General features: G+C 43.9%; 1 protein-coding gene across 1 annotated transcript in view; it reads right to left on the bottom strand.

Annotated features, from left to right (window-relative positions):
- Kcnmb2 (potassium calcium-activated channel subfamily M regulatory beta subunit 2) overlaps window positions 1-24552 on the bottom strand; it is a 278856-nt gene extending 254304 nt beyond the window's left edge. Inside the window, exon 1 of the mRNA XM_052178779.1 lies at window positions 24317-24552. The gene's annotated coding sequence lies outside the window, so the exon portion shown is untranslated. The remainder of the gene's footprint in view (window positions 1-24316) is intronic.
- Between the last annotated feature and the right edge of the window lie 933 nt (window positions 24553-25485).

Here is a 25485-nt window from a genome sequence, read left to right on the forward strand (position 1 = left end):
AATGGCCTTAAGTGGCAAGGCAGACCACCCACAGTAGCATGGCCCCTGATGACAGCACATCCCATGGACATTGATGTGCCTCCAGGCCTCAGCAGAGACCATGGAATTCTGCATGGCCTTTGGTAGTAATATGAGCCATAGACATCAACCAGGTCGCTGGCCACATCAGGACCACTGACCCACACACGGCTCTCAGTGGCATCACAGACCACAACGTCCTTCAAGGAAGTCCAATCCAGGAAGTGAACCGAGGCTGAGTAGCATGTTCTGGGGCTGAGTCCACCTCTATGCAAGTTCCAGGCTACAGCATACTACCTCACTGGGCTATGGCATCTTCTACCTACCATTGACTTCAGCATTGTTTACACACACACACACACACACACACACACACACACACCACTCCTCTGTTCCATATTTCCACCCTCTCGTCACACAGTCATAGGCCTGGGCAGTTCTGCCTGTTCCTTCAATCTCATGAGTGTGGGTCCCTGCCAGGCCATGTAACCTCCAGTCCCCCTTCTCCCTTAAGGCTAAGATGTTTTCTTTCTTGACTCATCTAGATGTTCCCATATCTTCTAATTCTGAGTACATGTCTAGACAGAATTTCTTTTAGAAAATTTATCAAACAGAAAGGAATCCTAACAGTAAAATAATTGAGAATTTCAAAGGCCTGATAAAAATCCCAAGACTCCCGTGTTTTGAGATGGAATATGAAACCTGTAAATGAATACTCTGCTATTTTTAAAATATGAGAAAACACACATGAAAATCATCAAAACTGCCTAAATCTAACTTATTTTTCTTCTTTATGAGAAAAGTATTCCCTCACTTCAGACCTTGCAAGAGACATCCAGAGACAAATCACTGTGCTCACTATAGTTTTCATGTTTTAGGCCATCTTCAAAACACCCAGAGCAGTACTGTTCTCTTAAGCATCTGTGTGCATAGCAACAATAGCCTTATGAGCTCAAGGGCTGAGTGCCAAGCACAGGGGAGATTGCACCTGCCCTGCCCCTCTGTGTTCTTCCCCGCTGTCAGCTCTCTTCCTTTCCCCTTCTCTCCCATAGTGGTCCAAGTCATTGTACACACAAAAGGAAGACGTCCAGGCACATTGGTCCAAAACCACAGTGATATCGCCCTTGCCCTGCATGGAGCTATGGGGTGGGGAACAGGGCTTTCAACCATAGAAAGTAAAGAGCAACTGGCTGGATGAAAAGAAGCAGTGGCAAGCCCATTGGAACAGAGCCAACACAGCAATATTTGCACACTCCCATTCTGCAGATGAAGAATTTGAAACTGAAACTTATTTGTCATCCTTTTTACAATGTTCTAAAGCTATGGCCAATAGTATTATATATATATATACATATATATATATATATATATGTATATATATACACACATATATATGTATACACATATATATGTATACACACATACACACACACACACATATATATGTATACATACACACACACACACACACACACACACCATCATTTTGGAGCTCTGGTAAAAGGATGGCAAAAATTGAGATAAAGTAAGAAATGAAAAGGGCCCAAGAGAGGGTCGGCCCGTTCATCTCTCAGGGCTAGAGTAGCTGCTAGGGGGAGATCACCGACCTTGCCTCTGTATGAACTGCGTCTTAATTTCCTAAAATCATCTTTGGATGTTCTAGCAGGATGTACCTTGCTGCTTGTTTAGGCTCGAAGACTTTTCCTTTCTCTCTCCGTATGGATTTCTAGCAATGTACCAAGTATAGCAACTGAATTATTACACTTCCCATCTATATATTCTATGGGCAATTTAAAACTGTCTTGGTTTAAGATGGGGAAATGCACTAGTTATAGGAAACTTTTAAGAGACACAGAAATTCAATCTGATCGGTGTAATAATGGCCATGAAGAAGAAATTGAACTTTCCCCCATTTCTCTTGCAAGGCACTAAAAAAACAATTTATAGATTTTCTTATTAATCCTCACAGAGCAAATACAGTCATTTTGCTAACTGAGAAGCTCAGCCACTGAGTGGGGAGGGAAGCCCAGGCATGGGTGTGGTTCACAGGCTCCACTATCCAGGCTTCCTGATGCTTACTCCCCTGGTGGTGGCTAAGCCTCAGGGCCTCTTTGCATGTCAGTTCATCTCTCATGGCTGTGAGAGGAGCTGGGGGACAGTCTCGGCGATTCCTCCATGGACAGTTTTGAGTCATTTACAGAGAGCTGAATCTATAGCTCATATCTCTCTTTCCCTCCCTCTCTCTTTCTCCCTCCCTCTCCCCTTCTCTCCCTCTCTTCCTCCTTCCCTCTCTCCCTCACTCACTCCTTCCCCCCCCCCCCTCTCTCTCTCTCTCTCATGACAGCCTGCTGTAGCATTCTTCCAGATTTTTCATAACTGTTTATTTTTTGGAACTTCTCTGATTATAAATTCTATTTCGGGTAGCATTCCTTTTTTGTGTCTCTTCCGGAAATGTCAACCAAAGCTGTGGCGGGGAGAAATGTCCCTGCTCTGATGCTTTTAAAACATCCGTGTTGGAGACTATATCTAGAGTGTCACAGGTACCAGGAAAGAATCCTATCCTTCGCTCAGATGCTCAGAGGGTCCAGAGACAGTTTACATTTTGGTCATGACCCGCCTTGCTCTCTCTTGCCTCTCATCTAACCTCTGTCTGTCTTCTTACTCTGAGAATGCCACTGGGAGTTCTCTCAGCCTTCAGCCTTCAAAATACTTCTGCTCTTATTTTGCCCTGTTCTTATTTCTTTAGCCAATACCTCCTTGTCCTTGACTCAAAGGAAGGAGCCTTTGTGTCCAGCATCAGACATCGATCATGTCTTGATCTGGTGCCCACCTGTACTAAGGAATGGTTATAATGCCTAATCACATATTTAAAAACACCAAAAAAACAAAACCAAACAAACCTAGTAGATAAAATGGTGGGCCCATCTATACAGAAAACTGTAATCAGAATTGCCACAAGATGAGGGTCAGAGATTCATATTATCTAAGTGTCTGAAGTTGAGTCTTAAGTTAAAAGGGGAAAGAGTTGATTTCCAGTGTGCTGGGGTCCTGGTCCATTCATTAACTATTGCTGATTCTTCAGTGTTAGTCCACTCCGCTGCCTCTTTCCTCAGAACCTGTGAATGTACCAACCCCTCATTATCCAAATGATCCCTTCCCTTATCTCTCAAGCTGTGGCTTGTGCATCTTTTCCTTCGTGCTTCTTACCTCCATGATGTTGTTCCTGTTAAGTCCTGAAATGGCTTCGTTTGTTGTTACCATGTGGGCAAGACAGACCTCAATATCTTTATTCTCTGGGCAGACTCTTCAGGGCATGACAAGTCAATTTCCCAGTCACCTCCATGAAGTTCTCTCTCCTCTTGACAACCAGGCTTCTATGTTCACTTGCATTTATGGTTTGAGTCTCAAATGTACTCCAAAGACTTTTCAGTTAAAGCCTTAGGTGGCAGCTGATGGGCTTTGGGAAGTGTCTGGGTGACAGGGTCTTTGACCCTATCAGTAGATCAACCCACTGATAGATTTGTAATTTGATAACATTACGAGGAGGTGGTGGGAATCAGGAGGGGGGTAATGGGAGGAGGTAGTCATCGGCAGTGTGCTCTGGATGTGTATACACTGCCTTCCCTGACTCTGTTTCCTGGAATCTGTGAGGTGAGCAGCTTTCTTCAAATATCCTTTTATAGCAGCGCTGGTCCAACTTTAAGTGACCATGGTTTGAAATCATGAACCAAGAATCAACCGCCTGACTCCCCTAAAGTTGTTTCTCTCTCTCTCTCTCTCTCTCTCTCTCTCTCTCTCTCTCTCTCTGTGTGTGTGTGTGTGTGTGTGGTGTGTGCATGTACGTGCATGGCTTTGTGCATGGAGATACACTTGTGAGTGTAGTATACATGGTCCACGTGTAGAAACCAGAAGACAACCTTCAAGTACCAGCCTCATACCTCCCATTTTTGTTTTGAGTCAGAGTCTATTGGTGGCCTAGAATGTCAGCATAAAAGTTAACTCAGCTGGCCTCAAGCTTCTGGAAAAACCTCCCTTATCTGTCTCCCATCTCTCAGTGTTGGGCTGACAGGTGCCCACTGGTTTTTGATATGGGTTCTGGGGATCTGCTTTCAAGTCTTCACAACTGGGAAGCATGACCATGACTGACCGGTCCGCCCCCGCACTCCAGGACTCCTTCTAAACTGTGACCTCCTGCAGCTTAGCTGCTTCTCCTTGTCCTCTCCTAGTTTCTCTCTCATTCTGGATTTGTTCTGTTCCCCAAAGTGACAACCTACAAATATGAAAGCTCATGTCAGGACGGTGACCCCCCACATTAGTAGCTCACCAGGGAGGATCCTCAGTTTAATGTCCATCTCACTATTCCTCTTCCAAGTCCAGTGTCTTAGGAAGTTCTCTTCAGTAATCCTCAACTGAACTCTGGTCAACAATTCCCCCCCCCCCACCCCGGTTTTCCATGTTTCTAATATTTTGTTATCTTTTGCCTTTCTTTCTCTCACTCACTCATCACACTTGATAGATCCCTGTTTTGATTACTTTCCCTTTGTAATGTTTAAGGCATCTATTTGACCTCTTCTCATTCTCCATTCATGTTTGAGCCCTGTCTTTAAGTCACAGATCAAATATCCAGTCTTTCATGAGACTGTCTCAGATTTCCCAGGCAAAATAGCTTTCCTGTTCATGGGGAGCCCAAACACTGAGGCTGGTATGGAATTAGCACATTCTGCTTTTCAATATGTCACTGCATCGTCCCTCAGTGTCACAGATGGGGACTTTTGTTGTTGGAGTTGGTACCAAGAACAAAAGACCTAATGATCTGCCGAAATAAAGGAAGGTCTTTTCTCCCCTGTTTGTTCCATAGCATGCACATTTTGGTCAAGAAGAATCAGACTGATTATCTGACATAAAACATTCTACTGACACAGGTTTCATGAATAGTGTTGTATAAGTTTGCTTTTATAACAGTGGCTACTTTTGATTTATTGTCATTGTTCCTGCATGTATGCTTCATGTGTTACTTTATTAAAACTTTCTGACAAGGCTGAAAGGTTTGTATTGTGAGAAGCCATTCAATAGATGTAGAGACTGGTGCGTGAAAGTCTGTGCTACTTGTTCAAGGTGACATGGCTCAGCAGGGATGAACCCAGTGGTCACAATGTTAAGTCAGACCTTGGGTCATACACAGGGAATTGACTGATGAGAAATGAATTCACTCTGCTGGAAAACGAGTCATGAACAGCAAAGAATTTTCTGATCATTGTGGATTAGGATTGTAGTTCATCCCTAGAAAGTTAACCTAACATTCGTGAGTCTCCAAGTCTAATCTAAACACAATAAATAAATTTAAAAAACCAAATTAGGTATGTAAATAAAATGTATTTTCAAAAAGCTGGGGTGGGTTCATATGTAAGTGTTTGTTATACAAACATGAGGACTTGAGTGTAGATTTCCCAGAACTCACATAAAAAGTGGAGTGTGGCAGTATACACTGGTATCCTTATTCCATGGAGACAGAGCCAAGCGAAGCCCTTGACTCTGGTTTATATGCACAAACACATATCTGTACACAACTTCACGTACATGTATGAACACACACATGAATGAACACATACACTTGCACACAATAACACATGAAATTTAAAAATTAAAGACTTAGGAAATAAATGAAATATCCTGTGTAAAATTTTCAACTCTCTTTGCCATGAAACCTCCCAGTTGTAAGGTCAACCTGGGCAGCAGGTGGCAGGCCTGTCAGTACCTGTCCATGGGTGGTAAAGACTCTTCTAGTGAGCCACATTCTGATCAGCCAATTCATCATGTGTAGCATCTGTTTTCAGTGCATCATCTTTAAGACATTCCTTTTAAAATAACAAGAATCTAGAATTCAGTCATATGTTCTTGGCAGCCTTGTGGAGTCTTCATAGAGAGCTTCATTCCACAAAGGGATCATTTTCAGAAAGCAGGAACCCATCCTCTTCACACAACATCCAAATGGTTTTGGATCTTAGACAGTATGTTTTCCTGTATAGTAATCAATACTAATTTGTAAGCAACTTCATAGAACAGACTGGTCTCAAATTCCCTATGTAGTTGAGGATGACCTGCACTCCTGATCTGCCATTTCCTGACTGCTGAAGTCTCAGATGGTTTTTGTGTGGTGCTAGAGCTATAGCCTAGTACTCCATGCATGCCGCGCCAGCAATCTACCAATGAATAGTAGTTATACCGATTTCATGGAAATCGTTGTGAAGCTGTGTTCTTTATTTTAAGGAAAAACAAAATGGCATGTGCTGCTATTGGCAGAGCACATTGACTGTTGAAAAAAAAATGAGTTAAATTGATTTCTGGTAGGTTACTTGTTTTTCCATCAGAAAAGAATGTAAGGAATTGTCATTTCTGATCATGCTCAAGGTGATGCTGATAAGAGACATGGTTTTCTCTTTAACACACATGCTTCCAAATGCTCTCCATTTTACTTCCTTCTCATCCCTACCCTAGGACAGCCAGTGACAAAGGAGCACGGCGCTCCGGTAGCAACTGGTATTTCAGAATCTGGCTGGTAAATATTTCAAAATTGACTCCTTATGAGAAGTTCATTGGAATTCCTCATAACCATATTCTCTGAAGGCCATTGTTTCACAGGCATGTGATAACTTTGTAACAGAGACTAAGAATGCAGAATCTGGTGCCAAGGTTAGATAACCTGAGTTTGAAGCACTTGCTAACTGTTCTATTTTAGCCAAGTTGCACATCCTCTTCATGCCTCAGATTCGCCCTGGGAAAACTAAAAAGCAGCCCCACTTATAGTTGTGTTATCAAGATGTGGTGAGACAATCGCAGAGCGAGCTTAGCAGTCAAAAGAGCTGTCATTAAGTGTCAGCATCTTTGGTAAATCAATTTTGCTGTTTTATATTGATTTTCAGTGATTGCTGCCTCTTTTTCTCTGCTTGCCCTCATTTATCCTGAAGATTATGTTTGTGAAAATCCAATTTTAAGAGTTCTACAGTACCATTAGGACCTTTGAATCCAGGGAGATGGCTCAGCAATTAAGGGCTTGCCAGTCAGTCACAAGTACATGCAAGGGCAGTGCCTGTAACCCCAGCCCTGGGGAGGTGGAGACGGGAGACCCTTAGGAGCTCTCTAGCCATCTAGTCGAGTGAAATTGTTTGCTCAAAATGAATGCAGAGATGAATTGATGACGAGGATCCTAGTCCCATTGGAAGCATCTATAATACAACTCCTTCAATAAACAACTAAACCTCAAGGAATAGCTTGAACGGAGATGGACAGGGTATAAGAGCCAGAGGATCCGGAAGTCTGGGGAAAAATCGTTCCCTAGAAATGACAGGGTTTCACTGCACCTGATACTTCAACAATGTGGCCACCTGAACAAGACCTGAACAGTGCGTGACACCACCAACAGACACGCCTATGTGGATTCGGAAATCCCATGGGGCCCCACGTCCCTGTCAGGCAACTGTCATGGCTGCCGAGAGACGGAGAAGTGAACTCTCCTAAGGACGATTCTCCTAATAGGTTGTCTGATACCAAGTGTGCGTGTGTGTGTGTGTGTGTGTGTGTGTGTGAGAGAGAGAGAGAGAGAGAGAGAGAGAGAGAGAGACAGAGAGAGAGAGAGAGAGAGAGACAGAGAGAGACAGAGAGGCAGAGAGACAGAGAGACAGAGACAGAGAGTTTAAACCTTTCCAGAGTGCTAAGTGATGGATGGCATCGTATTCTGAGCTCAAACTTCTTCCTCCCTTTTTCTCATCCCCATCTTTCCTTGCACACAAGCCGCTTGCCTGTATCTCTGGCTGTTTTTAACAGACTTCAAAAAAGTCTATCTTTTCTGGGATCTGGTTCAGCTTTCAAAAAGCCTTTTATCAAGCTTGGTGTGGAAGCACATGTCCGGAATCAGGAGGTAGGGGCAGGAGGGTCAAGAGTCCAAGATCATCTTTAGTTACATCACCAGTTTAAATCCATCCTGGGCTACATGAGACCCTGCTTCAGATGGGCAATACAGACATACATACATACATACATACATACATACATACAGACAGACACACACACATGTATGATGCATGTGGATATATATTTCAATCACACTTTGTAAAAAATATCTAGACCAAGGCCAGTTCCCAACTTTTATTTGACTTTCCAACAAGATGGCAGAGCCATCACAGGTAGGGCAGCAAAAGCAATGTATTTCTTCCTTCACATTTTATGTGCCTATCATAAATCTTAAGTGAGTTTAACTGGAGAACAATTTAGAAGTTCAAGTTTCAGGTGAAGGGTCGGGTTCAATTCCACTGTAATGTTTTACTGACACTGATTTATATGGATTCATGCAAGACCATCTTAGGGACAGTGTGGCAATTGGAGACAACGCTTATTCCACCAGGATAACAATGAATGGGGGCAGTAGCCCTTGGGTCCTGTTATGCCTTTGAAACATGAATGACATCTGATACCCATCCACTTGGCTGAAGCCACACTCTAACCGGCATCCTGAGGACAGAAGTGGCCATGGTGGTGACTCACAGATCCTGTAGACTACTGATCTTCAAAGTGTAGCACTTATTAGGCTTTTGAATATAAATTATAATCATTTCATGATAAGAAAGTGTTTGATTTTCTACAATTAAAAGCAAAAGTGAGAAGAAGGATACTTATGATATTTGCCTGAATTAGAACAGCTATGAAAATATCTTTTAGGTATAGGAAGAATGGTGTTCTGAATTCTACTTGGTCTGGGAAGACTTTACAGAAACAGTCCTTACATTTGGAGTCAGAATGATTTGGGAAACCAAGAGAAAAAGAATAGACTATGTACAGTCACATATTCAATGTTATGGTACATATCGGGCAAAGAAAGTTAAGACATGCTTAGGATTTTATCCCCAAATGGGTTTTCAACCTGAGTTATCTTAGAGATTGGTGTCAGGAGAGTCTCTTTCTCTCTCTCTCTCTCTATCTTTGAAGAGCTCATCTTTCCTGCCTTATGTTTCACCCTCAAAGACAAAAAAAAAAGAAAAATAAGAGAAACAACTTGATATATTAAGGGAAAAATGTGAACTCCAATACAAACACATCACTTATTACACACACACACATACACACACACACACACACACACACACACACACACACCTGGCCTGCCTTTTCATCCCCTCTCAGTAGAGTTCAGGGTGAGGATGCTGTTAATTTACCCATCTTCATTCACCATTTAGAATGAACCTTGGTTAGCATCTTCATGAGACATCGGGGGTTTGCTTAGCAGGCAGGGGAGGGGGGGGCCTATCGAGTATAGATTTTAATGCACAGATCTTAAAGCAGGTTGGCAATGCCAGCTGCTTCTCATTGTGTCCTGGAGCTCCCAGCCTGGTCCTTTCGGGCTGTCATCTGGGTGTGCACTTACTGAGATACAGCAGGAAAGTGTGTTGAGTTACTTAGCCAGTGTCCCTTGTGATACTTCAAGACCTTGGGCACAGATGACTGCAGCTTGAACTATAACAGTATTATAAAGAAGCAGTAGATCTAGGGCCAAATAATCACTTTTTCTGAGTCTCAGTTTTCTCAAGTGCAAAAAATGGGATTTTAGGGTTGACCTAAACTTAAGTGAGCAGTGAATTCACAATCCCTATGGATGGCTTGTATCGTATCGTGCAAGGTGCCTGTTGGCCTCCCCAGTATGGTATTGATGTGTACAATATGATAATGTATTTAGAAGCTCTTCTTATTAGCAAGTAATTATATAAAATGAACATTTTTGCATGGGGTTTGCTCCTTGGTTTGCCCTGGACATGGCCTAGCTCTATGACGCAGAAGTGATAGGTTCGTAGATAAATCAAGCAGTGTGGACCCTATTTTGAACTAGTGGGAGCTGCTGGGAGCTGCGGAGAGATTCCGGCTCTAGAGATCTCATTGTGCTCTCTCTCTCTCTCTCTCTCTCTCTCTCTCTCTCGGTTTTCTGTCCACAGCTGGGGGTGAGGACAATGAAGCCACTGCTGGGAGAAGGGTGGGGAATAAATGAGAGGGTATCGATGTGCTGTCTACACAGCAACATAAGGATGGGAGAGAGGGTATCAATGTGCCATCCACACAGCAGGGAAAGACTTTTTAAAAACATTTATTTAACCTCTCTCTGTCTCTCTGTTTTTGTCTGTCTTTACCCATCTGTATCTCTGTCTCTATGTCTTCCCTCCCCCACTGTACATGTATGTGTGTGTGCATGTATGTGCTTATATGTGCACACACATGTGCTTACATGTGCAGGCCCAGAAAAGACACCAGATCTCTCAGAGCCAAGCGTATTTGAAGGAAACCTGACTTGTTCACTATTGCACAGGAAATCCTCTTAGGTGCTGGGCTCTCTCTTCGGTCTCACACCAGCCTCTGGAAGGAGAATTTGAACCTGTTCTGTGTCCTTCTTGGCCCTTGGTCAATTGCCCTTACTCTTTCATTGGAGAGATTGCTTTCTTTGGGAGAGTTGTCTGCCTCCCCACCACCACCTGCTCTGTGCTTTAATGCCGCTCCAGCTGCACTTGGGATTTTAGCCATTTTGTGGAAAGTCATCCCCGGCCTGACACTGAAACAATAAAGTCAAATTTTGAATGCCAAAGCCCTTCCTCTTTGAACTCTGTAACCTTTGACATGACAGTCAACCCCCACCACCATAATAACAGTGGTCCGTGAGCTGCAGTGTGGCAGCCACTTTGCACATGTGACTTCCTTTAACTCACACAAAGCTGTGTGACACAGATATAGTCCCATTTTACACAGGGAAAAACTGAGGCACAGAGATGACAGTGGGCTCCATCAGTGCCTTAAATGCCATACAAGTGACTGAAGGAGTCTGGATCCTGTCCATACCGAGGCTGCACCGGAGTTTCACCAATCTCTCAGCTGCAGTTTGTTACCTTTCTTTTGTATGAAAATGTTCATCACACTGTGGACCTACTCATGAAATTCCCTCATTCTTAATTCACGGAGTCCTGTCGCACCTGTGAATACCCAAAAATCCCTGGGCACATTCTTTCAAATAATGCCTCCGTGGAGATAGTTATTCTTAAGAAAGGACGTTTAGACTTTTGCCTTGGGCTGATAAAACCTCAAGTGTTAAAGACTGTGAAAACATCCTGGGCTCTCTTCTGGCTCAGTCACCTCTACATTAGTATGATCCTGTCCTTCTTAAGTCAAGAGTTTCCTTGGGGTTAATTGTTTGTGGGGTTTTTTCTTCTCTTAATAGTAGCACAGGGGGAAGAAAAATAGCCTGTAGAGACCATAGGATATTTATCTTTCTTTAAAGTTGCTTTGTAGACATCTTTTGAACCTTGAGTAATGACAAAGGAAGCCAGAGCAGAATGTGGGATGAATGGTGTGGATCCAATCGAGGAGATGGGGGGGCGGGGGCGGACCCCAGCCCGAGGGGAGGGGTGAGAGGGAGAGGGAGAGGGAGAGGGAGCTGTCGATTCTCTGCTGACCTTCACTTAATGGGTGCTTTCATTAGAAAACAGCACGCTTTCCTGCAATCGTAAACTTTCCCTTAGCTTGTCTGCTCTCAGGAAAGGGAGCATTCAAGGATGGACCGCAGGTGCATTAGTACAGGCTAGCCTAATGCAGTTCCGTCTCCAGTTTCAAATCTTCTCTCTTTCTTAGGGCCAATAATTGATACCTTGGTTACACTTGGATACATGCTCACTGTGCATGGGTTTGACTCTATCTTAGTGTGAGTGCACAGAGTTTGGATGGAGTATTCTGAAGGAAGGCACACTTAAACAGAGGTCTACTTGATAAGATAAAATGACGAAGTTAACTGAGGAAAATGATCCAATACCGGTTATTTTGTAAGTGTCTTTTATCAGACATTTTAGCTTATATTGTCTGAAATTCTGTGATGCTGTTCTCATGAGCAGGGAAGATAAATTATTTGTTCAAAGACACACATTAGATTGACTTGGGGTCAAAAATCAACTTTTTGCCAGTCTGTCACTTTATAAAATGTAGTTTTCTATCTTCAATGTGTAAGCAGAAAAAGGAAACATTTTTACATAAGAAAGTGATCAATTAGGTACCAAAAGATGGATCCTGCAGAGTTCAAAACTGTAGAGACATAATGATTACTCTTGGCTTTAAAATCTGGGACTTTGGTGGTATGGGGAATAGGAACACGAGACAGGACAGACTTAGCATGCCTTGACAAGAGGTAGTTTAGCCAGCTGGGTTTTGAGGTCTAAAGATGGCCACCATAAAGATATGTGTACTGGCTAGTTTTTTGTGTCAACTTGACACAGGCTGGAGTTATCACAGAGAAAGGAGCTTCAGTTGGGGAAGTGCCTCCATGAGATCCAGCTGTGGGGCATTTTCTCAATTAGTGATCAAGTGGTGAGGGCCCCTTGTGGGTGGTTCCACCTTTGGGCTGGTGCTCTTGGGTTCTATAAGAGAACAGGCTGAGCAAGCCAGGGGAAGCAAGCTAGTAAGAAACATCCCTCCATGGCCTCTGCATCAGATCCTGCTTCCTGACCTGCTTGAGTTCCAGTCCTCATTTCCTTTAGTGATGAACTGCAATGTGGAAGTGTAAGCTCAATAAACCCTTTCCTCCCCAACTTGCTTCTTGGTCATGATGTTTGTGCAGGAATAGAAACCCTGACTAAGACAATATGTCTACTAGGAAGTGGTCATCACAGGACTTCAGTTGGACAGAAAGGCCACTCCCTGGCTTGGGAGTCATATGCAGATAGATGGAATCTGAAAAGAGTGAAAAAATTTATAAAATTAAGGGAAGGCTATAAAGGATACAATAAAAAAAAAAGATTGTCCTGACCAACACAGATGCGGATGCTCGCAGTCAACCATCAGACTGAGTACGGGGACCCCAATGGAGGAGTTAGGGGGAGGACTGAAGGGGCTAAAGGGCCTTATCTGGCATCAATGGGAGCGGAGGCCCTAGTCCTGTGAAGGCTTGATGTCCCAGTGTAGGGGAATACTAGGGCAGTCAGGCAGGGAGTAGGTGGGTGGGTGGGGGAGCAGACTTATAGAAGGAGGGGGAGGGGATGGGATAGGGGGTTTCCAGAGGGGAAACCAAGAAAGAGGATAACATTTGAAATGTAAACAAATAAAATATCCAATTTTAAAACAAAAAGAGTTCTGACATTTAGAACAAAGGAATAAATTGGTTGTTTTAATCAAAAAGAAAGAAAAAAGTCATTAAAAAGAACTGGGGGTGGAGAGAGGCTCAAGCGATTGAGCGCTGGGTGGAGATTACAGTTTCAGCATCTCTTGTATGAAGGAAGTTAGCCCTGCCCTTGTGTCCACAAGCTCGCCCCTCCCGAGCCCGAGATCCTGATACCCTTCACCTCCTCCTGCTGTTTTCATGCCACCACCCCATATTTAGTCCACTGCCAGCTCTGCAATGTAAAGTCTTCACCCCACTCCTTCCGGACAGCCCACATGTGCACCCCACACTCCACACACCCCACACACCCAAACCTCACATGTGTGTGTGCGTGCATGACATACACATATGCACATACACGCATGTGCGCACACGCGTGCACACGCACATATATACACACACATATACACACACGCACACACATGCACACACATGCACACACGTGCACACATGTGCACACATACACACACATACATACACATGCACACACACATACACACACATGCACACACACACATACACACACACACACGCACACACATACATACACACATATACACACATGCACACACATATACACATACACGCACACATACACATACACTCACACACATACACACACACGCACACACATACATACACACATATACATACATGCACACACACACAATACACACACATGCACACACATATACACATACACGCACACACATATACACACATACACATACGCGTGCGTGTGAGCGCGCACACACACACACACACACACACACACAAATGTCTTCCCTAACCCCTCCCACTCTCTTGCTTGCTCCTTCTTTTCACTATAACTCCAACATGGTAAGGGAAGATTGTTTTTCTAGCATTTTCTAGATTGTCAACTGTCTAGTCCATTGTGGATATTGGAAAAAATATTGAATAAGTGAATGGATAACTAAATGAGTGAGGTCATAAATTAAAGCCTAATAGGGTGGAAAAGAGATTCAAAATAACGTGGTACCTGGGTACACACACAGTCTGAGGGGGAAACCTCCCTTTTTAGCAGCCACACTTAACACTGTCATGTGTCTGAAATCAAAATTACACACCAGACAGCTTTCCAACAGGCATCCAGACCAGGCCACATCTGCCTTCTCCAGCTCCGACTTTGTCAGTTTCAGTTCAGCAGAGACTAAATCCTCTCACGGGAGAAGCGGAGGCAGGGGCTGGGGAAGTGGGTTATAATGGGCTTGCTCTGGGCAGGTCGCTATGCGCCAGGGCTAGAGTCATTTGCTCTACATTTCAAAATATTTCCTCAATTTTAGTCATATGTTATCTCCACCTTCTCTCCTTGAGATGCACTTTCCCTCAACAGCTCTTTTGATTCATTCCAGGGGAGAAGAGGCTCCTCTTCTGCTCTATTTTTACATCTTAAAAGCAAATAGTTACCTTGAGTTGTCTAAACACAGCCCCACAGACTGCTCCTGAGCAGCTCACAGGATCAGATAAATCTCTGGGAGGCCAAGTTAAAGGGATCATCAGTCATCCTCCCAGGGATGGGGGAAACACAGAAATCCTGTTAGAATTTTGTCTCGATTTTTTTTTTCTTTTCAAATTACAATTTTTTTTCTTCTTCTTCTGATGGCTCCGTTTGGAAGATACCAGGATATTGAAATAATGCAAAGGCAGGAAATGTGACCCCTCAGGAAGTTTAAGTGTGACTTGATTCTCACACATTCTGAGGGAGGGTGTGTGTGTATGTGCATCTCTGTGTGTGTGTGTGTGTGTGTGTGTGTGTTTGTGTGAGTGAGAGAGAGGGGGGGAGAGGGAGACAGAGAGACAGACACAGAGAAAGAAACAGACACAGAGAGAGACTGAGAGGAAGAGGGAGAGGAAAAGGGAGAGGAAGAGGGAGAGAGGGAGAGGGAGGTGTGTGTGTGTGTGTGTGTGTTCCAAACCTGTGTGGAAGCCTGAACAGCCTCTGATATCATTCCTTAGGATTTTTTTTTTTTTTGACAGATTGTCGGTTTTACCAGGAACTCACTGAGTAGATTTGTCCGTCTGGCAGACAGTCCCTGGCCGACTCCACCTCCCTGGAGTTTGAATGTTTGAATGACCAGCACACACAACTCTCTCCTGCTTGTTTATAGATGATTCCTCATACTTGTTTGACGCACACTTTACTGACCCAGCTGCCTCTCCAGCCCTGACTGGTCTGAAGTCAAGTCGGCAAGCGCTTATGTAAATACAGCCAGCGCTGGGTACTCCGTCTGAGCTCCGCAGCAGTCCCTCTGCAGCGCTCAGAGCCCACCCCTCAGGAGATGAAAGGCTAGCGTCCTCATTTGCCCTTGAATTGTTACTTTTAACTTCCTAAAGAGTTTCACTGTGAAAGACACTTTCCCTCCAGGGCAAGAGTATAAGAGTCCAGCACTTGACCTTTCTCAGCTTTTCAGCGAAAAACTGAATGAAAAGAAGAATGGCAAGTTCCGATCTACATCGCAGAACTCACTGAAACTCCCAGGCACAGTGTCGAAGGGTTAGTTTGAAAATTTTCAAATTCGGCTCTCTTTATTAAAAGAATCTCATGTAGCTAGTGGAGAGATGGCTCAGCAGTTTAAATCACCCAGGCTTGGCCCCCGGCACACCTGCCAGGCTCACGATCACTGATAATGCCCACCCCAGGGGATGTGATGCCTCTGGACACCTCCCTACCCACACAGACACACACCTACACCAGTTTTGCTAATCATTCCCAGTCCCAGCGGCGTTCAGGAGTCACATGGTCTAGGGACGGAAGGACAGACACTGTTGAGTCCTGCACACTTCGCTTCCCCTTTCAGAAGAGCCCTGTTTATTCCACTGCACACAGAGGGGATTCCAGGGAATTAAGATTTATGTGGTTTGTAGAATCCCAAATCCCTGGCCACGAGGCCTGGTAAATACAGATAAAACATTATCTGTTTTCTCTATAGCTTTACCTCAGGGAAGAAGGTGAACAGGAATGAGTATATCGATCCTGTTATTTTTAAAGACATATATGTGTCTTTATTTATTACTATTGATTAAGAATATATATATATTCTTAATCCAATTCTATTCACCTGGGACTTTATAAAAACAGAGTTCCTGCTTTCATTAAATTCCCATCCTAATTATTGGAATAAAAAGTATCCTTCAGGCCTGAAACAGTGATCGTTCAGTTTTGCCATTCAAGTGTGAGGATATTGACTCAGATCATCCGAACCCATGTAAAACTGGGCCCAGCTGTAGTGGTGCTTATTTGTAATAACAACACTTGCTCTGTGATACAAGATGCAGAGACAGAAGAATCTCCAAAAAACCACCAGGCCCATCAAGCCTGGCTTATACAGCAGTAAACAAGAAGACACTCGGTCCCTAAGGAACTGGAAGGCGTTCTTCTGATCACCTCGAATATCTGGTTGTATATGCATTCCCACAGTTACACACGTGAGCACACACACACACACACACACACACACACACACACACACGAGACAAAAAGTATACTTGAACTTTTCAGCTACACATTTTACTATGAGCTTAATCCATTGCCCTCACCCCATTTTACTGAAGGGGATCAAAGCTGAAAAGGAGCCTCCAGGTTTTGAGGCTTCATCTCCCACGTAAGAAGAGCAGCAGGTGCCAGGGACTCTGCACTAGGGCTTATCTGACATGACCCCTGTGCTGTACACATGCCAGTCAATCTAAACAAAGTCTGCCTGCCCGGCATTGTAGCCATTTCTCTACTGATGCATGTGCTCCCTCCCCTCCTCCTGCACTGAAATCCTCACTCAAGCCCCACTGTTGCCTGCGCTTTGATGAGGGGGGGGGGGGGGGGGAAGAAGAGCTTGCTGTGTGAACCATCAGGCTTGAAGTCAGCTTTCAAGGCAAAAGGCTTTAGGAAGATAAGGGTAGCCAGGAACCAGGGACAGACAGCCAGACAGCGGGAAGGAGGAGAGAGGGAACCAGCTTAGGAGATGCATTTACCATGGCCTGGGACTGTAAACAGAGGGGGCAAGAAGACATTGGTTTGGGGGGGCTGAGTTGAATGGGAGCAGAAGGAAGCAGAAGTAGTGACAAATTGTGAAAAAAATATCCATTCATTTGGGGGATTAGTGAAAGTCATCAGAAGGAAGGGTGACAGTATTGGTTTGTACTAAAGGTGCCGTGAGTGAGTGCAGACATCACTATGGCCTGCCAGGGAATGGTTCCAGGCTCATTCATATAAATATGCCACTCAGGAATCTACTGTTGAGGTGTGGGATTCATCTGTCCTTAAGTCCAAGCTGAGACATCAAGTGTAGACTAATAATCATAGATTCATTCAAGAAACATGTAAGTGCTACCCAGAGTGCTGCTGGGTACTGAGGATTGGCTAGGAGAGGTGAGAGATCCCTGAACCAAAGCCCACAGCATGGTGGCCTTAGGGCCAGATTGGAATTATATAAAGGGAATTTTGGGAATGAAAACAACTACCTCCTAAAGATCTTTAAAAAAAAAAATCAACCTTTAAGATTCCATGACATTTCTATAACAATCAAATATCCACATTTTTTTGATTCTACAGTTGGAAATCATCATGATACAAAGGTGGATACAAAGGAAACACCCCCAAAACATTAGCTTTGGAATGAAGCTTCCCAGTCCTGAATTTGATGTGATAGAGCAGGACAGAGGCCAGTGCTGACCTGAGAGGAGAGGTGCTTACCTCTGCAGGAGCTCAGCCTTGGAGAGGTTTTCAACAGCTTAAATAAAACATCCTTGCAAAGTCTAGAATAATTGGTGAGCCACCTGCCAATGGCATGTCAGTTGTGCCCTGACCTCACAACATCATGTCATGTGACCTCATGTTGTGGTCATAGTGTCTCCATCTGGGCATCTTAGAGAGCTAGCTACTGCAGCCAGTGATAGAGCAAAGACACCAGAAACATTGAGGCCAGGGCCTTGGGTGCTTGCTGAAGTTCTTTGTCTTAGGTACCTGGATTTATAACATTGAGTTTGGTATCTCAGAGAAACAGACTTTTGCCTTGTTCTTTTCTCCATGGCTGCTTTCTATGGGGGTGGGGGGTGGGGTCTAATAAGAATGAGCAAATGTCACAAGTTTCAGGAGACTCTGTCTCTGATACATGTCTGATGCTTTCCAGCCGTGAACTCCTGAGTAATATCTTGATGCTAATGACTCACATGCTGCCTGCTGAATGGACAGGGAGACATGAACTAGCAAAAGCAAAGAAGAAATGCTTTCCACTAACATATCTTGATGAGAGGGGATATTTACCTAGTGTGTGCAAAGATCTGCCTTTAAGCCCAGCAAAAAGAGATTGTGACCAGTATCATAACAAAGTGAGAAAATGTTATTGTTCTTGTGTATTTTATTTATTTATTTATTTATTTATTTATTTATTTATTTATTTATTTATTTTAAGACGAGTCTCATTGTACAGCACTGGTTGGCCCAGAAACTAATAGGTAAAACAGACTGGCTTTAAACTTACAGTGAGTTCTACCTGTGCCTGCCTCTGAGTGCTGGGATCAAAGGCATTGACCACCATACTTAGCACAAAAGGTACTTTTTAAACAAAACCTCTCTGTATATTTTTTTAATGTATAATTAATATTTGTGATTTCACAGGAGATCACTCTAGGTCATAGGTACATGTTTTATCTTTACCAGGCACAGTCTTGACACACAGCCATCTCAACCCCATGAGTTGTGCACTTTTGCTATCTGCATTTCTGCTGAGGAGCCCGGGGCATACTGGACTGCAGACAGCAGGCAGAGCCAGAAATCACAGTAAGGTGTTCCCAGTGCAGAGATGTTTCCCAGTGCTTCGTCATATTGGAGTCTGCATGTCTACACCCAAGGAAGTTGCCTTCTAACCACTGGAGTGTACTTTTGGCCTAGGAAAGAAACACTGTGCATACTGTTCCTAGAAGGAAAATCCCTTTCTCAAGCTCCACAAGAACTTCTTCAACCACAACGGCCTTCAGTTACTCATCACATTATCATCTGTTTACCAGAGTACACGGCTGGAAGGAGAGTCAACTTGACAGCTTTCCAGCCCTTTGACCTGTATTTGCTAGAATCTCCTACATCTTAGTCTCCTCATCTGGTCAATGGGAAATGCCATGTTTACAGGTAAGGCATGGTTTGGTACTCAAGTACAACAATAACAGAAATATTTCTTAACGTTCTCTGTTCCAGACATTCTGGTAGAGAAAGGCACGCATAACTGTCTTCAATCTTTGATCCACATCTAAGCATTTTTTTTTTAAATCACCAAACACTAATGAAGAAACTGAGACTCGCTAAGATTTAAAACTTTACCCAAGGTTACAGCACCATGAAAGCAAGATTCAGACCAAGATTTCTGCTCTTCAATGCTGTGTCCTTAGCACACCACCCCCTCAAATTTGAAAACATTGTTAAAATATTAAACCTGATCTCGTGGAACTATTTTGGGCAATAAGTCCATGTATTGCAACATAGTTATTTGAAAGCGCATACTTTATACATAGGAGAACACCATTGTTAGACCTTGTGGATTTGGGGAGAGGGTTGTGACTTAATAACACAGATAAATACTATTAATTGGCTCCTATTGTTACAGGAAAGGAAGGCATACAGACTCTAGTAGAATATGCTAACCTGACTTTGCTATTCCTTCCCAGATAAACACAAGAAGGCAGTGGAAAGGTGGGGTATTTCTGTACCCATAGTCATTTGTAAGAGACGTGTAAAGTGTGCTTTTTGAACTATAAGTCATCTTTTGGATAAGATCAAATTGAATTTGTATTTCCTTTGACACAGATTGGAATCAGTGATGTGTTTTCCCCTCCTGTGCAGGGAGAAGGAAGAAAATCCTCTTAGCAAATCTCCTTGACTTCTTCAAGGTATTTGGCATCTTTTTGTAAAAAGCAACAGGATATTAAAGCACAGAGTTTAGGCTCCAAGGTTGAAAATAATGTGTGCTTGGGATCTCATATTATGATGGAATTTTGATGAGGAAAAACATCCAGTTTCTACATGTGGCTGGGCTTGTTCAGTCATTTGGCCACTGCCTACTCCGTACAGAGATCTGAAACAGTGAGACTCGGAGTCACGATGGGTTTCTCTAGGACACAGGTACGTTGGAGGCAAAGGCTATGAGATCTGAGTGTGGGGTGGATTTGATGACTCACCCAGCAGCGAGTGCGGCTGGAGTGGATTGGGAATAGTAAAAGGAGAGCCCAGCCTGTGCAAGAGTTTGACTCTAACCTGAAAGCAGTGGGTAGACAGTGGACGGAGTATTTTGAACCAAATTCAAACTAATTCAGTTTCAATTTTGATACAACACTGGTTTGGGGGACTGAGTTGAATGGGAGCAGAAGGAAGCAGAAGTAGTGACAAATTGTGAAAAAATATCCATTCATTTGTGGAATTAGTGAAAGTCATCAGAAGGAACCGTGACAGTATTGGTTTATACTGAAGGTGCAGTGAGTACAGACGTCACTATGGCCTGCCAGGGAATAGGTAGATTCAAAGGAAACCTTCAGAGTTTTCCTCTGAGAAAGGGAATACTGGAGTCAGTCTCCAGTGGCACTGGAAACAAGGATCGCAAGTGAAAAATCCAGAAATTGATCTAGAGATCACCAGGAGTGAGATAACTGCACAATGTCTCAGCAACTGGTCTGTGGGAACGTTAGCTACATCCGGGGTGTGGGGGGAGTCAAGGGCCGAGAACTTAGGAGCTGTGTGCATATGGAGTGTCTTGAAGTACTCGAGGTAGGATTTGACATATTTGGAGCTTGAATGGAGATGAAGAAAAGATTTGAAGCTGACCCATGGAACATTGCAACATTTCCAGATTTAGCAGAGAGTGAGGAAATGGTCTCCATTTACAAAAGCAAGGAAAGAGGCTGGAGTGACAGGTCAGGGTTTCAGTGCTGGATGTTCTTATAGAGGGCCTGCCCTGACTGCTTTCCCAGAGCTCACGTCAAGCAAAGTCCCTTCTCTCCAGCTGCAGAGGAGTTCTGTGCTCCTGGTGGGCACCGAGAGGTGGGCACCGGTACTCACGTCTCCTACCCACATACAGACATAGACGCATAATTAAAAATAGTAAAAAATAAACTTGAAAAATAAAAAGAAATAGAAAATATTCACACACACACACACACACACACACACACACACACACACACACTTTACTGAGACAGTATTTAAAAGCGGATAATGCTGATCTCCTTAAGGTATATTAAGAAAAACCTAAGGAGCCTTGGAGAGAAACTCCACCTGCTCTAAGTCTTGCTTGTGTGAACAAATGACTTTGGAATTTTAGATGAAGACAGAGTCTGAGCTTCGAGGTAAGCTAAGAGGTGGACTGGCACCGCAGATAGAAGAGGAGATGGAGGTGGGGTTTATGACATGTGTTTTGTGCCTATTATAATAACACTTCTCCAAAAACATCTTAGCAAATGTACAAATTAAGGACACAACAGAAAACGGCTGCGTAGATTTTGGTGTACATTTCTCTATTTTTTTTTTATACACACAGGCATTCTAAAAATAAATCAGGGTTATATTGTATATGTTTAATTGCAAGTTGATCTATATTATGCAATCACGTCCGTGGTCCTGTAATCAAATCAATATTGCACATAGATTATCGCGGCTTACTTTCTACTTGTTCTCTAGCGTGGACTTGGAGGCGGGGTGGAAATTTCTAAGAAGAGAGAGAGATGACAGAAGAGAAAGTTGTGTCAGTGTGAGAAATGTCTCGTCTAGTAGATACAAGCAGAGTGACGGCAGCATGTGTAGAAGAGAGGGGCAGACGGCAAGGACCTCTGTGAGTCTGGGAGCCAGGAGGACAAGACAAGAAGACTGACAGACGCCTTGTTTCTTGTTTATATCGGGGTTGATGCCAGGCACATTTCCTGTGAGGCTGGAGCAGGCTCTGTTTTCATTACTAGATGGAGCAGAAACTGAATGAGAAAGATGATGGGGGTGGGGGGTCAGGGGTCTCTGGCTGGTCCTGCCAACTAAAATGAGCACTGAAGTTTGTTTGTTACACAAAGTAGATTGTTTGACCAAATTTCTCAGCCCAACTTTCCTCAGAGCTGACTAAAGAAACTCAAGTAATTCTGTTTCATCCTGGTTTTTATTTTTTTGTGGTGGTGGTGGGGCTGTTGGGGGAGGGAGAAGGCGTTACAATCCAGACTGACACACACAGGCCAGATTTAATAAAAGAGCTTTCCCTATAAATCTGTGAACAGTGTGGAAATGATTTTACTTTATTGGTGAAGTGTCAGAGCATAACTACAAGAAAAATCCTCCTTCAGCTGTTGACTTCCTGCCATCAATTGCCCCTTGAAGAAATACTTGATACAGTCAGATTCAGGTGAAATGGCTAAGACTTGAGCCAGGAAAGGTCTTTTTAAAAATCAAGGAAAAACAATAACACTCACTTGCTGACTTCAGCCCACAGATCTCATGTCTGGGAAGACCAAGCTCTGTTTTTTGCTAGTACGGAATCTCCACTGGTGACTTCAACTGGCTAGAGATGTGGATTACAAGGTCAAGGTCATACCCTCTACTGGCCACAAAGAAGCACAAACTATGTCTTAAGCGTCAATCTTACCAGGAGATCCAGTTACTCATATCCATGGACTCCAGGTCACCCAAAGACCAAGTAGAACTGGGTAGCTGGCTCACTAATGGCTGTCATTCTGCTATGAAGAACAGCCAGCCAACTTCAAGCCTAGAGCTCTCTCAACCACAGAAAAATGATCTTGAGTTTGTGTGTAAATGACAGTGTGTACACAGGAGCTCAAAAACACCAGAATCTCACTTCACCTTAATTCCAGTATTTACCTGAAAACTAACACACTATAACTGTCCTCAACACTTATTTATACAGTGTTATGCAGATGTTGTAGACCATTGGAGAATGTTACATTCTTCATAAATTTGACCATCGAAGCTCCTTTGCTGTCCCTTATGGCTAAACCCAGGCATCAAAACACAGTTTTGTTTTGTTTTTCCAAAATAGAAAGCGTTATCTTTACAGCTTTGAGTTTGTGAAGTCCATAGGGGAGAGAACGCACCTGCACGGAGGGACACACTTTGTCCCTGCCACTTCACACTGAGGGTCACATGCAATGACAGAACTGGTACCACAAATCAAATTGCAGAAACATTGGTTTTGGATCATTGTACTTTTGCCTCTGAATTCTCAGCGGTGGTTGGTGTGTGTGTGTGTGTGTGTGTGTGTGGAGGGGGTGGTTTCTATATTCCCTCTCTAGTAGAGCTGTATAGATCCCATCTGAAGTGCAAGGAGATGTAGTTCCTTGGCAAAGCTAATCATTGCCCCCTCCTCCCCGACTGTGGAAGCCAACCGCCCCTCTTATCTTCAAGGAAGATTATGCTTTCACGCTGTTCATTAACAAAATAAAAGGTCAAGTCCTTAACCTCTAACGAATCCCCATTTCCATCCGCAGCCCAGCAGCTGCTCAAAGGCGAGAGAGAGCAGGAACAGAGAGAAAGCCCCTTCTTTACTCTCAAACTCCGGGTCCGTTTTTAGCAAAGCCATTAATAGGAACAGAATGGTGCGGACCAGCCTTTCAATATGCAAGATGGACGGAGGTAACCAGTTTTCTCTTACAGAACATTAAGGGGGGAAATCCATCACTATCTTCCGAAATACCCTCTGAGCACCAGCAAAACACACTGACTACAGGAATCAAATATTTACCTAACAGGTTTTAAGTTCAGCACGGCTTCCTCCTCTATTTTTCTTGGCTCTCTCTGCCTCCCACCTGCCAAAGTCTTTTCTCAGTGCCCCCTCCCCAGACTCTCAGGCACCGCTGGTAAGAAACGAACTGCTTTCTCTATGACCTCTAAGCAACGTGGAGTGCACACTCCGCAGGCTGCGATCGAGCCCGGAGCCAGTCTGTCCGTGAGGCTTTCCAGCCATAAAACCCCACACTGCCCACTGTCTTGTGTTTTGGTCAGCGTGGAGCCCCAAGCTAACCCAGCCTCTTCGTCGCACCTGGCTGCAATCCCTGACCCACCACCGGCACCAGGCACCGAGCGACAACTGAAAAGCACCAAACAGCAACAGATTCCTTTGTTTTACATGCAAATCCTACCTCCGGTAGTTGTCACATCTTCCTCAAAAGCCACGCTTAATTTTTAATGTCAGCGATCCCGTGTAGTCTTCCACACAGCCGCCGGTCCTCATCTTTACCTTTCCTGCGGGCTGCCTTTGTGGACCATTGATGTCACACCCTCGCTAACTCATAGCTTTAACACTCCTCGCTCAAAATGTCTGCAAGAGTTTGGAAGGACAATAGGAGTGACAGGCACGCTAGACAGCCATGCTTAAGATTAGTTCTCCGAAGCTCTGTGGAAGCCGGTTCAGACTGTTTTTAAAAGCGTGCAGGAGGTAGGATTTATTAGCCTATGACAGGCACGCTGCTTCTGTTTTTATTAAATACTGTAATAGGCTGTCTGTTAGCATCGCTGTGATAGGTCCAGCATTTCTTCCCCACTGCTTTCGAATTTTCATACTGAAAAAGAGAACGAGCCTGATGTGACTTCCTTCCTCACTCTGCCGCCACCCTGCCTGCTAGATCAGATTTCCAAATCCTCTAACTTCGGAAGAAAAGAACTCCTCCTGGAAATAAGCTTTCTCTAGGAGAGCGAACTTGGGAGTAAACACCCTTGGAATCCCCAAGTGATCCTGTTAGTCCCAGCAAGGGACTCTTGCTCTCCCAAGTTAGAGGAAGAAGTTATTTCCAGAGCTAGGCGAGAGCATCCTTTCAAACAAACGGGGAAAGCTGTCCTGTGTGACTGAGGTTGCCTATGGTACGCGCTCACCTGAAGCCTCAAATGCCGTATCAGATGGACAGCATGCATCAGAAAACAGACGAACTCATTAGGGCATGCAGGCTGCACAGCTCTGTGCTCCATGCAGAGGTCACCATTTTTCCCCGCATCTCTCCTCTCTCCATGGAAAGAATGCTAGGTGGGCAGAGGATCTTGGGATGGGTGCTCTGCCTTGGTGCGGTTGTCTACACAGTAGTGACATAGAAGCACTGGCCAGAGAGGAAGCAGCTCTGTGCATGCAAACACACATCTCTCTGAAAAGTGTTTTTCCAGGCAGGAATGCACAGATAAAGTTCTTGCTAGGGAACGTTTTATGCTCCAACTGCCCAGGTTTAGTCTTTTTTTTTTAATTCTGTTTTTCTTTCTCTTCTCTTGCTACCTCAGAACCATAGTTATATAGTAGTTACTATGGAAACCGAGTGGTCTGCTC

The sequence above is a fragment of the Apodemus sylvaticus genome, chromosome 4, assembly GCF_947179515.1.
Source record: "Apodemus sylvaticus chromosome 4, mApoSyl1.1, whole genome shotgun sequence".
Classification (NCBI taxonomy): domain Eukaryota; kingdom Metazoa; phylum Chordata; class Mammalia; order Rodentia; family Muridae; genus Apodemus; species Apodemus sylvaticus.